We start from the raw sequence: 12,046 nt of genomic DNA on the forward strand, positions 1-12,046 counted from the left end.
CGACATTTACATTTTACTTGTTTATTTACCTCACAGCAAGTTATTTTTCTCAGAAGGCGAAAATGTGGTAGTGAACTAAAGGATTCCAGAAAAACTAGAACGCCGACTGAAGTTTGTTCTACCTACGGCACGGAGAATGTCATGAGTGAAGAGAGCGAGCTGAGTTTAGCATGGTTAACTATTTGTAATCCATACTGACTTGTAATTTTCTGGCCGTAGAAACGTAGTTGGTAACAGACGGTAGGTGGAAGTGGATGGACCAGGATCGAAGCCAGGTTGTTCCAGCTTCCCAAAACCCAATAGGGTAATGGTTTCCATAGTATGGCACGTGTAAAAGTGTACTTAATGCACAATAACAATCCACTTATTTTAATTTTTTTATTTGTTGGAAATCAATGCTTCGTACATACTGCTATCTTTAGTTTGTTGGCCAACATATCACATCGCTTTGTTCTATTGATCATGCGCCCTTCCTACGGGTAATGTTCAAGAGCAGGGTCTGTTGAACGCCAGGAGAGACTTAACCTCACCCGTTTCGTACAAAACTGACTTTCGAATTTCTTGTTGGTTGGCTATCCCGTACGGCACCGCCGCATATTGTGGTATTGGCTCCCCAAACCGGCGGATCCACACTTCATTTCGTACTACTTTTCTGCTACGAATGTTTCATCTATGTTGTAGCGCCCGGGTGATCGTTGTCTTACCTCAAAGCTATTGTGCTTATTCACAGTTACGAACTCTGTGGCAACTACTTTTCACAAACTTCAAGGAAGCGACTCTGTTACACTACGGCCCATTAAAATTGCTAAACCACGAAGATGATGTGCTACAGACGCGAAATTTAACCGACAGGAAGAAGATGCTGTGATATGCAAATGATTAGCTTTTCAGAGCATTCACACAAGGTTGGCGCCGGTAGCGACACCAACAACGTGCTGACATGAGGAAAGTTTCCAACCGATTTCTCATACACTAACAGCAGCTGACCGGCGATGCCTGGTGCAACGTTGTTGTGATGCCTCGTGTAGAGGAAAAATGCACACCATCACGATTGCGACTTTGATAAAGATCGGATTGTAGCCTATCGCGATTGCGGTGTATCGTATCGCGACATTGCTGCTCTTGTTGGTCGAGATCCAATGACTGTTAGCAGAATATGGAATCGGTGGGTTCAGGAGGGTAATACGGAACGCCGTCCTGGATCCCAACGGCCTCGTATCATTAGCAGTCCAGATGACAGGCATCTTATCCGCATGGCTGTAACGGATCGTGCAGCCACGTCTCGATCCCTGACTCAACAGATGGGGACGTTTGCAAGACAACAACCGTCTGCACGAATAGCTCGACGACGTTTGCAGCAGCATGGAGTATCAGCTTGGAGACCATGGCTGCGGTTACCCTTGACGCTGCATCACAGACAGAAGCGCCTGCGATGGTGTACTCAACGACGAACCTGGGTGCACGATTGGCAAAATGTAATTTTTTCGGTTGAATCCAAGTTCTGTTTACAGCATCATCAAGGTCGCATCCGTGTTTGGCGACATCGCGGTGAACGCACATTGGAAGCGTGTATTCGCCATCGCCATACTGGCGTAGCATCCGGCGTGATGGTGTGGGGTGCCATTGGTTACACGTCTCGGTCACCTCTTGTTCGCATTGACGGCACTTTGAACAGTGGACATTACATTTCAGATGTGTTACGACCCGTGGCTCTACCCTTCATTCGATCCCTGCGAAACCTTACATTTCAGCAGGATAATGCACGACGGCATGTTGCAGGTCCTGTACGGACCTTTCTGGATACAGAAAATGTTCGACTCCTGCCCTAGCTAGCACATTCTCCAGATGTCTCACCAATTGAAAACGTCTGATCAATGGTGGCCGAGCCACTGGCTCGCCACAGTACGCCAGCCACTACTCTTGATGAACTGTGGTATCGTGTTGAAGCTGCATGGGCAGCTGTACGTGTACACGCCATCCAAGCTCTGGTTGTTCTGGGTACTGATTTCTCAGGATCTATGCACTGAAATTGCGTGAAAAAGTAATCACATGTCAGTTCTAGTATATTTGTCCAATGAATACCCGTTTATCATCTGTATTTCTTCTTGGTGTAGCAATTTTAATGGCCAGTAGTGTATTAAAGACGATGTCATGGACAGAGCTCAGAACACCAATCTTCATTCTTTTTCTTGTAGGAAGCAATCTCGTCGTGGTTGATTTCATCGCCAGAACATAACTCATTACACCAGGCCAGTAATTTAACCCACCAGGCAACAATTAGCGTACTTGACGAAAGATGACAAATGGCGGAATTTGTCTTCGGGCGCTGTTTAGTTGATGCTCATTTGTTAACTCTACAGAGTATGTACGGCAAGTCGATCCAGAAAACAACGGAATAAAGCAATACATTTTGCAGTAACACATATTATGGGAAACTCAGAATGAGCGATTAGAAATGAAAAGACGAAAAAACCGACACAGAGTGCGTTTCATGATGCCATAATGTGATTTTAAAATAAAAAATAATAATAAATCCGAGTTTCTCTTTGCTTTTTTTTTCAGTACATCGATGAAGGTCATCTCGGCTGCTCAATTTTTGTTCATTAGGAACTGCACATTCCAATCTCAAGTGCTATCAAATATTAATCGATCTTTTGGATGCTTAGTATATCAAATTCTATAGATAACACTATCATACTGTTGAAATTTCATAATCAATATCTTCAATACTTTCAAAGATATAAATTTTTACCTAAAACACATAATAACCGTGCTGGCATTGTGAAACCGAGTTAGGGCCTGCAATGTATTCATCTATAGTATCAATGGAAACTATAGTCAAGAGGATAGCCCCATATAATCTAATTTTCTGGAATTTTCTTTAGTTTCATTACCACAGATTTCTGACGTAGTTAAAAGTACTTTGGAAAATTATTATTTCATCGTGTTTTGGTTGGGTGAGTGTTTTGGAGGGACTGAGAAAGTGAATGAAGGACACACGTAATGTGAGAGTATGTTATTGCATTAAGACTACGTGTGAGAAAGTTATTGTGCAATTCGGGAATTTATGACGCACGGCCGAGTAAGCTTGATTTTGTAAAATGCAGCCAGAAGGTGCTTCGAATATTAAATTTATTAGGAATTTATCCTGTGGAAAGGAATCGTATTTTTTCTTTAAATTTTATTTAGTTTCGGAATCGCGAAATTTCTTGTCTAATGTCTAGAGTAATGTGATAGGCTGACATTAGAAATACCGCGAGTATAGAAGTGCTCGAGGTGATCTGATGGACTGCTTAACATGCTAGCCAATAGGAATTTAGCGTTTCCCGTGCGTTTGAGTAGGGATTTGTGCCTCAGATCTATGAGTATAGTCGCTCGGGAGCGACTTTCTGGTAAACACCAATGTTAAACCCGTCTGTGGCCCCGTCTGGGCCGCCATTTCTGCCAAAGGAATCATTGGCCCATTTTTCAGATCCGAAACGATTACTGCATCACGCTATCTGGACATTCTTCGTGAATTTGTGGCGGTGCAAACTGCCTTAGACGACACTGCGAACACCTCGTGGTTTATGCAAGATGGTGCCCGGCCACATCGCACGGCCAACGTCTTTAATTTCCTGAATGAATATTTAGACGATCGTGTGATTGCTTTGGGCTATCCGAAACATACAGGAGGCGGCGTGGATTGGCCTCCCTATTCGCCAGACATGAACCCCTGTGACTTCTTTCTGTGGGGACACTTGAAAGACCAGGTGTACCGCCAGAATCCAGAAACAATTGAACAGCTCAAGCAGTACATGTCATCTGCATGTGATGCCATTCCGCCAGACACGTTGTCAAAGGTTTCGGGTAATTTCATTCAGAGACTACGCCATATTATTGCTACGCATGGTGGATATGTGGAAAATATCGTACTATAGAGTTTCCCAGACCGTAGCGCCATCTGTTGTTGACAATTGTAACTACTGTAATTTCGAAAGTTTGTCTGCCTGAAAATGTACTGTTGTCCCAAGCATATTGCAACAAACGGTGTATTTCTATCGCTGCTCGTTTAGGTTTTATTGCCGTTTCAAATATACCGGTCATTTTTGAAACACCCTGTATATTAAAGATCAGTTACTAGACACAGTCTTCCGAAATTCCTTCACCAGAGAAGAAGAAGTAAATATTACAGAATCAAGAAGAGCTGCCAACATGAGTAGTTAGAAGTACATATCCTGGAGTAATGAGGCAACTTAAAGCACTTAAAAAAAGCAACTCTTCCGTTCCAGACCGTATACCAATTAGGTTCCTTTCAGAGTATGCTCATGCAATAGCTCCATACTTAACAATATGTACAACTGCTCTCTAGACGAAAGTTCCGTATCCGAAGACTGGACAGTTGCACAAGTCACACCAGTATTCAAGAAAGGTAGGACTGATCCACTAAATTATAGGCCCATATCGTTAACGTCGATATACAACAGTATTTTGGAACGTATATTGTGAGCGAACATTATGAATTACCTCGAAGAAAACGGTCTATTGACACACAGTCAACATAACATGGCTTTAGAAAACATCGTTCTTGTGTAACACAACTAGCTCTTTACTCATAAGAAGTCTTGGGTGCTATTGACAAGGGATTTCAAATTGATTCCGTATTTCTAGGTTTCCAGAAGGCTTTTGACCCTATACTACGCAAGCGGCCAGCAGTGAAGTTGCGTGCTTATGAAATATCGTCTGAGTTATGCGACTGGATTCCTGATTTCCTGTCATAGAGGTCACTGTTCGTAGTAATTGATGGAGAGTCATCGAGTAAAACAGAAGTGAGTTCTGGGGTTCCTCAAGGTAGTGTTATAGGCCCTTTGCTGTTCCTTATCTATATAAACGATTTGGGAGACAATCTGGACAGCCCTATTAGGTTGTTTGCACATGATGCTGTCGTTTATCGTCTAGTAGAGTCATCAGAAGAGCAAACCAAATTGCAAAAAGATTTAGAAAAGATATCTGTATGGTGCGAAAATTGGCAGTTGACCCTGAATAACGAAAAGTGTGAAGTCATCCACATGAGTGCTAAGAGGAATCCGTAAAATTTCGGTTACATGATAAACCAGTCAAATCTGAAGGCGGTAAATTCAACTAAATATCTAGGAATTACAATTTGAACAACTTAAATTGGAAAGAACACACGGAAAATGTTGTTGGGAAGGAAAACCAAAGACTGCGTTTTATTGGCAGAAGACTTGGAAAATGTAACATCTACTAAAGAGACTGCCTACACCGCGCTTGGCCGGCCGCGGTGGTCTAGCGGTTCTTGGCGCGCAGTCCGGAACCGCGCGACTGCTACGGTCGCAGGTTCGAATCCTGCCTCGGGCATGGATGTGTGTGATGTCCTTAGGTTAATTAGGTTTAAGTAGTTCTAAGTTCTACGGGACTGATGACCACAGATGTTAAGTCCCATAGTGCTCAGAGCCATTTGAACCATTTTTTTTTTTTTTTTTACACTTGTCCGTCCTCTTTTGCAGTACTGCAGCGGCGCGTTCTGGAATCCTTATCAGATAGGATTAATGGAGTACATCGAGAAAGTAGAAAGAGCAGCACGTATTGTATTATCCCGAATATAGGAGAGAGTGTCACGTACATAATACAAGATTTTTTTTTGGGGGGGGGGGACACCAGACATTAAAACAATGACTTTTTTCGCTGCGGCGGAATGTTCTCACGCAATTTCAGTCACAAACTTTCTTCCCCGAATGTGAAAATGTTTCGTCGACGCCGTCCTACATAGGGAGAAACTATCTTCATAATAAAGTAAGGAAACTCAGAGCTCACACGGAAAGATATAGGTGATCGTTCTTTGAGAGCGTTGTTCGAGATTGAAATAATAGGGAATTATTGTGAAGGTGGTTCGATGAACTCTCTGCCAGGCACTTAAGTGTCATTTGTAGAGTATCTATGTAGATGTAGATATAATTTTTGATGACTGAGTTTGCGAGTATCAAAATATCTGACACAAATGGCCACATGTTTTGACTTTTAAGATTAAAGCTTATACACATCCAAGGGACTACAGATCCTAGTTTTTGACATAAATTTCTACTTATACCTCTGCCCGTTCTTGAGAAGGGGATATTAACAGGTGGACAGACAAAGGGACAACGAAGTGATCCGACAAAGGTTCCATTTTTACAGATTTAGTTACGGAACTCTAAAAAATGCGAGGAAGAAAGTACTGGGGAGCTAGCATTTGATAAGAATGGCGTTGTGATGGCCGTTGGGTCTTGCGGATCTGTTCGATAGACTACACCATCAGATACAGGGACGCGGCGTGTTTTCTCAATACGGGAAGACTGGAAAATGTAGCTACCACAACAGGGGAAGAAATAAGAGACAAACGTCAGTCAAAGAGGCGGCGGTAAACGGGAACGGGATGGCAGTGATCCGGGCCAGAGAGCTTCTACCTTACTTCCCAGGGAACGATTGTAATTTTTTTTCATACAAAAAATTGTTATTTAGTAATACTGTGGATCTCGCGTGAAAAAACAAAGCTTCAACAGCATCTCAGTAACACACGGCCAAAGATGTTTCGCTGCGGGAGCCTTACTACGACCATTGTTTATGAGTGGAGTGCAGTTCTGAAGAGAGAGAGAGAGAGAGAGAGAGAAAGAGAGAGGAGGAATCGAGTTGTATCTTGCGATGGAGTAAGATGTGTTTAGGTCGCACTCTGTGCTGGCAATAATTTCCTTATATTATTTTTCATTTATGGAGAGATATTTTGTAAATTCATTCGGAGGACATCAAAAGGTTCTGTAAGAGCGCATTTTCCGAGTCAGTCAAGTTTAGTAATTAATTTGGTCAGAGATTTAGAACTGGAAATTTTTATGATAACGTAACAATGTGTGATTAGCTGATCTTTCTTCAAAGATGGCTAGCATACGTGTTTCTAAGAAAGTAAAGAGAATTTATGTTTTCACTATTAACGTAAAGTGAATTTTTAATATTTGAGGTGTTAAAATATTTTGTCTTACTGATGTAAAGTTTTGCTGATACAGTTACTTTATTGTTTTTTCTACCAATCAGCATTAGGCTCTTTATTTCAAGTTTCACATACATAATTTTGCTTTCCCGAGTTTCTCCGTGACAGAACTTTAATTGACACAGAAGTTTTGTGGATGTTTCTATAGCTTGAAGCACGCATTGCACATCGCGTTGCTAGAAGTTTGAATTTTTATTTCTTAACTAGCGTAGCAGCAGCAGCCGAAGTAGTTGGGAGGTAGCAGCAGCACAGAATATACGTGTGATACAATTAACTTTTCAACAGTGACGTACTTTTCAGGCAGGGAAGTTTTGGTAGCTATTTATGTTTCATATTTTTCTCGCAGTCAGATTGTATTATTGCTAACAGGACAGTTTTCTTAAAATTTAACAGAACACACTGTACTATCGCCACGAGCGTTGCAGCACACAGTTTAATGTTGCATTTCTGACTAACTTTTTAATTGCTGATCACTTTTCTGGAATTACGAGATTACTTACGAACTTAAAAACGAGCTAACTGTTTCTCTAACCACGAGTTCAATTTCACATTACCACGCAGACAAATTACTAGTAAATATAACTAGACATTGCCATACAACAAAAATCAATCACTCGCTTTCACGGTCAGGAATGAGACATATCGACCCCAGCAAAGGCATGATCCACTTGCCGATTGGACATGACCAGTACCCTATGCATTTAAACCGCATGCGTCTTATTTTTAGTGAAAGAGAAGTGTGTACTTGTGGGGAGAGAGGGTCTACAGAGCACGTCGTAATGGACGGCACACACATCTCACAGGGACCAAATGACCAGAGCACACGTAGGGGGGCTTGTACAATGCGGTTAGAGACGAAACAGCACGGAAAGAAACTGACAGCACGGTACGCTCGTTCTAGAGGCCCTGCACCTTCAGAACATAAGAGAACGACGAAAACGGCATAACATGACAACCAAGGCACAACAGTCACGTGTCAACATCTCAGAGGAAGAGGGCGAAATCGACCAAGCAACAATACAGACGATGATGACGACAATTTCCTTGACCAAATTACCTAGTACGTGGACCGTGAGAGGTTATTAGTAACCAGACAAACCAGCTGTAAACGAATGATTCGGTTTCTTTCAGAGGTATCTCCCCTCCACGCAGCTAGACATAGATGGGAGTAATCTATGACTCACGACTAGCCTTTCCCATCCTTCAGTTTCAACGAATTTCTAACATCTTACCTAACACCACCCATTTCCGTTAGTCATTTCTTACATTTTCTTTGTAGCTCACTCTTATTACCTCAGTTTTGATTACTGAAAACAATAACTGCTTTTGATATGGCACAATTTATGTTGCCAAACAAAAAATTGTAAAATATACGACCCATTTTTAAAATACTAGGCAACAGACCGCTAAATATACAACTGAACAAATGAAATTAAAAGAAAATGAATTGTTCGTTAGGGTGGTGGTGGATGCGGGCACTTCTTACAGCCGAAAGATGATGCAGCAGTAATTATTTGAGGGAGGGGGACAAAAAATATGAAAACACCCAAAGCACGACATTTTACCATGCCTTATACGATGTAGGAAACACACTGACGCCGCGCGGGGTAGCCGTGCCATCTAGGGCGCCTTGTCACGGTTCGTGCGGCTCCTCTCGTCGGAGGTACGAGTCCTCCGTCGGGCATGGGAGTATGTGTTGCCCATAGCGTAAGTTAGTTTAAATTAGATTCAGTTGTGTGTAGGCTTAGGGACCGACGATCTAAGTGGTTTGGACCCATAAGACCTTACCATAAATTTCATTTTAAACACATTGACACTCAAACAGGTTCCAGTCGTATCGTGATGGATAAATACAGGTCCTTTATGGTTTTCAACAGAATCTTATGCCATTCCTATTGCAAAATAGTGGGAAGTTCACGTAACGGTGATTGAGGTGGATCCTGCACCCTTCTCTACGAAGTAGACCATGGTCCAGTGACTGTGGTGGGCAGAGGAGATTCGACAATTCGTGTTTGTACCAAAACAACCAGTCCTAAAAATAAAAAAAGAGAGAGAGAGAGAGAGAGAGAGAGAGAGAGAGAGAGAGAGAGAAGAGGTTCAAATGGCTCTGAGCACTATGGGACTCAACATCTTAGGTCATAAATCCCCTAGAACTTAGAACTACTTAAACCTAACTAACCTAAGGACATCACACACACCCATGCCCGAGGCAGGATTCGAACCTGCGACCGTAGCAGCCCCGCGGTTCCGGACTGCAGCGCCAGTACCGCACAGCGTCACCACTGAGCAACAAACATTGAAGCATGCGATGGAACTGATCAGCCAGCAGTGAAACTTCCTGGCAGATTAAAACAGTGTGCTAGACCGAGACTCGAACTCGGGACCTTTGCCTTTCGCGGGAAAGTGCTCAGTTGGTAGAGCACTTCCCTGCGAAAGGCAAAGGTCCAGAGTTCGAGTCTCGGTCTGGCACACAGTTTTAATATGCCAGGGAGTTTCATATCAGCGCACACTCCGCTGCAGAGTGAAAATCTCATCCTGGAAACATCCCCCAGGCTGTGACTAAGCCATGTCTCCGCAGTATCCTTTCTTTCAGGAGTGCTAGTTCTGAAAGGTTCGCAGGAGAGCTTCTGAAAAGTTTAGAACGTAGGAGACGAGGTACTGGCAGAAGTAAAGCTGTGAGGACGGGGCGTGAGTCGTGCTTGGGTAGCTCAGATGGAAGAGCACTTGCCCACGAAAGGCAAAGGTCCCGAGTTCGAGTCTCGGTCGGGCACACAGTTTTAATCTGCCAGGAAGTTTCATATCAGCGCACACTCCGCTGCAGAGTGAAAATCTTATTCTGGAATCCTTGGCAGTGATTGCAGGTTAACATGAGGTTCGTGGAATACCACTTTATGGCTGCCCAAATTATCGCTGAATCCTAATCGTGTTTCAGTCTTGCGACGTAAAATCTGGTAGATATTGGGAACAGTGTGGATCAAGACTCATCTGATCAAATGACTCTCTTCCCGTGCTCCATCCTCCAGGTTTCATGGGATACGCACCACATTGCCCTGTTACCGGCATTTGCATCACTGATGAGTGGTTGTTGAATTACAGCTCGGTCTGAAAACACCTGCTTACGGAACTCCCGTCACGTAGTTTTGGTGCGAGTGCGACATTCAGTTCTGCAGTGACTTTTGGAGCTGTCGTCCTCTTATTTTTCGTCACAGTCCTGTACAGTGACTGTCTATGGCGACGACTCAACACGCACGTTCGTCTGCGTTGTGACTTAGCGCATGATGTTTACCCGCTTTTCCTGTATGCAATACGAATGTTCGAATGTGTGAAATCTTATGGGACTTAACTGATAAGGTCATCAGTCACTAAGCTTACACACTACTTAACCTAAATTATGCTGCCGGCCGCGGTGGCTGTGCAGTTCTAGGCGCATCAGTCCGGAACCGCGGGACTGCTACCGTCGCGGGTTCAAATCCTGCCTCGGGCGTGGATATGTGTGATGTGGAGGAGATTACTGTTTTAACGTCCCGTCGACTACGAGGTCATTAGAGACGGAGCACAAGCTCGGATTAGGGAACGATGGGGAAGGAAATCGGCCGTGCCCTTTGAAAGGAACCATCCTGGCATTTGCCTGAAATGATCTAGGTAAATCACGGAAAACCTAAATCAGGATGGCCGGACGCGGGATTTAACCGTCGTCCTCCCGAATGCGAGTCCAGTGTGCTAACAACTGCGCCACCTCGCTCGGTGTGTGTGATGTCCTTATGTTAGTTAGGTTTAAGTAGTTCTAAGTGCTAGGGAACTGATGACCTAAGATGTTAAGTCCCATAGTGCTCAGAGCCATTTTTTTAAAATTATCCTAAGGACAAACACACATACCCATGCCCGAGGGAGGACTCGAACCTCCGCCGGGACCAGCCGCACAGTCCATGACCGCAGCGCCCTAGACCGCTCGGCTAATCCCGCGCGGCGTATGCAATACAAGGAAGGAAGAGTTGGTGTAACGTCCCGTCGACATCAAGGTCATTAGGGATGGAAGACAAGCTCGGATTGTGTCAAAGATCTGGCAGGAAATCGGCCGTGCCTTTTCACAGGAACCAATCCACCATTGGCATGGAGCGATTTTGGGCAATCACGGAAAACCTAAATCACGATAGCCGGATGCGAGATTGAACCGTCGTCCTCCTTAATGCGTGTATATGGTGTAAATCTTCGCTACGGTAGCTCTTGAAACATCACACACTTCGGCTGCCTTGGTTACGGAAGTACCCACAGCACGACCACTGACAATACGCCCTCGTTCGAATTCAATCAGCTCCGACATAATGCACTCAAAACTACACAGAGCACTGTTCCGACTGCGGCCGACACCTGTAATGTATTGAGGACACTGCACAGGCGGCTTTCGCCGTCAAATATATCACCATCTGCAGGCTTAGCTAGGATCTGCATTCATGTTCAGGCATGCATTTCTCGCCCTGTTTCCGTATTTGTTCCAACCGTGAGCGGGAAAATCGTGTGGCCAAACACGCTCGGTGGGCGCGTGACCTGCGGAGTCAGAGAGACTGGCCGGTTCGAGCAAAGGAAACATGCAGAGGTCTCTGTCGTGTCGAAATTTGCACCCGTGCACTCCAGGATAGCTCGCGAATGCAATGCGTGCTCATTCCAGATTCCTGTACTCACTCGGCACCGGTGCTTACCTTGAAAGGCACAGAAATTCACACGGAGCGGCTGAATGCAAACACAGTATACTAGTTGGATCGGTCGCGGTGGCCTGCACAGTGGAACACGTGCAGCGGTCGCGGCGCAGTTTGGCGCGCAGAATCGGCACTGGCTGCGCCCTACCTCCGGCCAATTACCGCGTCGGGTGTATTTATAGCGGCCGGCCGCTATTGTTTTCTAATCGCGCAGGTAGGGGGTGACGCCCGCCGCCACGGCTGCAGAGCGCTACGGCGTCTCGCGTCCAAACAACTCAGCCGGCCTCCGCACTGCAGCACCACTGTGGGCCATGGAGACGGTTTCTGGACAGGC

The 12,046-nt window shown here is 44.5% G+C and overlaps 1 long non-coding RNA gene across 1 annotated transcript in view; it reads right to left on the reverse strand.

Annotated features, from left to right (window-relative positions):
* LOC126354747 (uncharacterized) overlaps positions 1-11,836 on the reverse strand; it is a 298,459-nt gene extending 286,623 nt beyond the window's left edge. The window contains exon 1 of the long non-coding RNA XR_007565379.1: positions 11,716-11,836. This is a non-coding gene — a long non-coding RNA (uncharacterized LOC126354747). The remainder of the gene's footprint in view (positions 1-11,715) is intronic.
* Positions 11,837-12,046: the final 210 nt, after the last annotated feature.

The sequence above is a fragment of the Schistocerca gregaria genome, chromosome 3, assembly GCF_023897955.1.
Source record: "Schistocerca gregaria isolate iqSchGreg1 chromosome 3, iqSchGreg1.2, whole genome shotgun sequence".
Taxonomy (NCBI): Eukaryota; Metazoa; Arthropoda; class Insecta; order Orthoptera; family Acrididae; genus Schistocerca; species Schistocerca gregaria.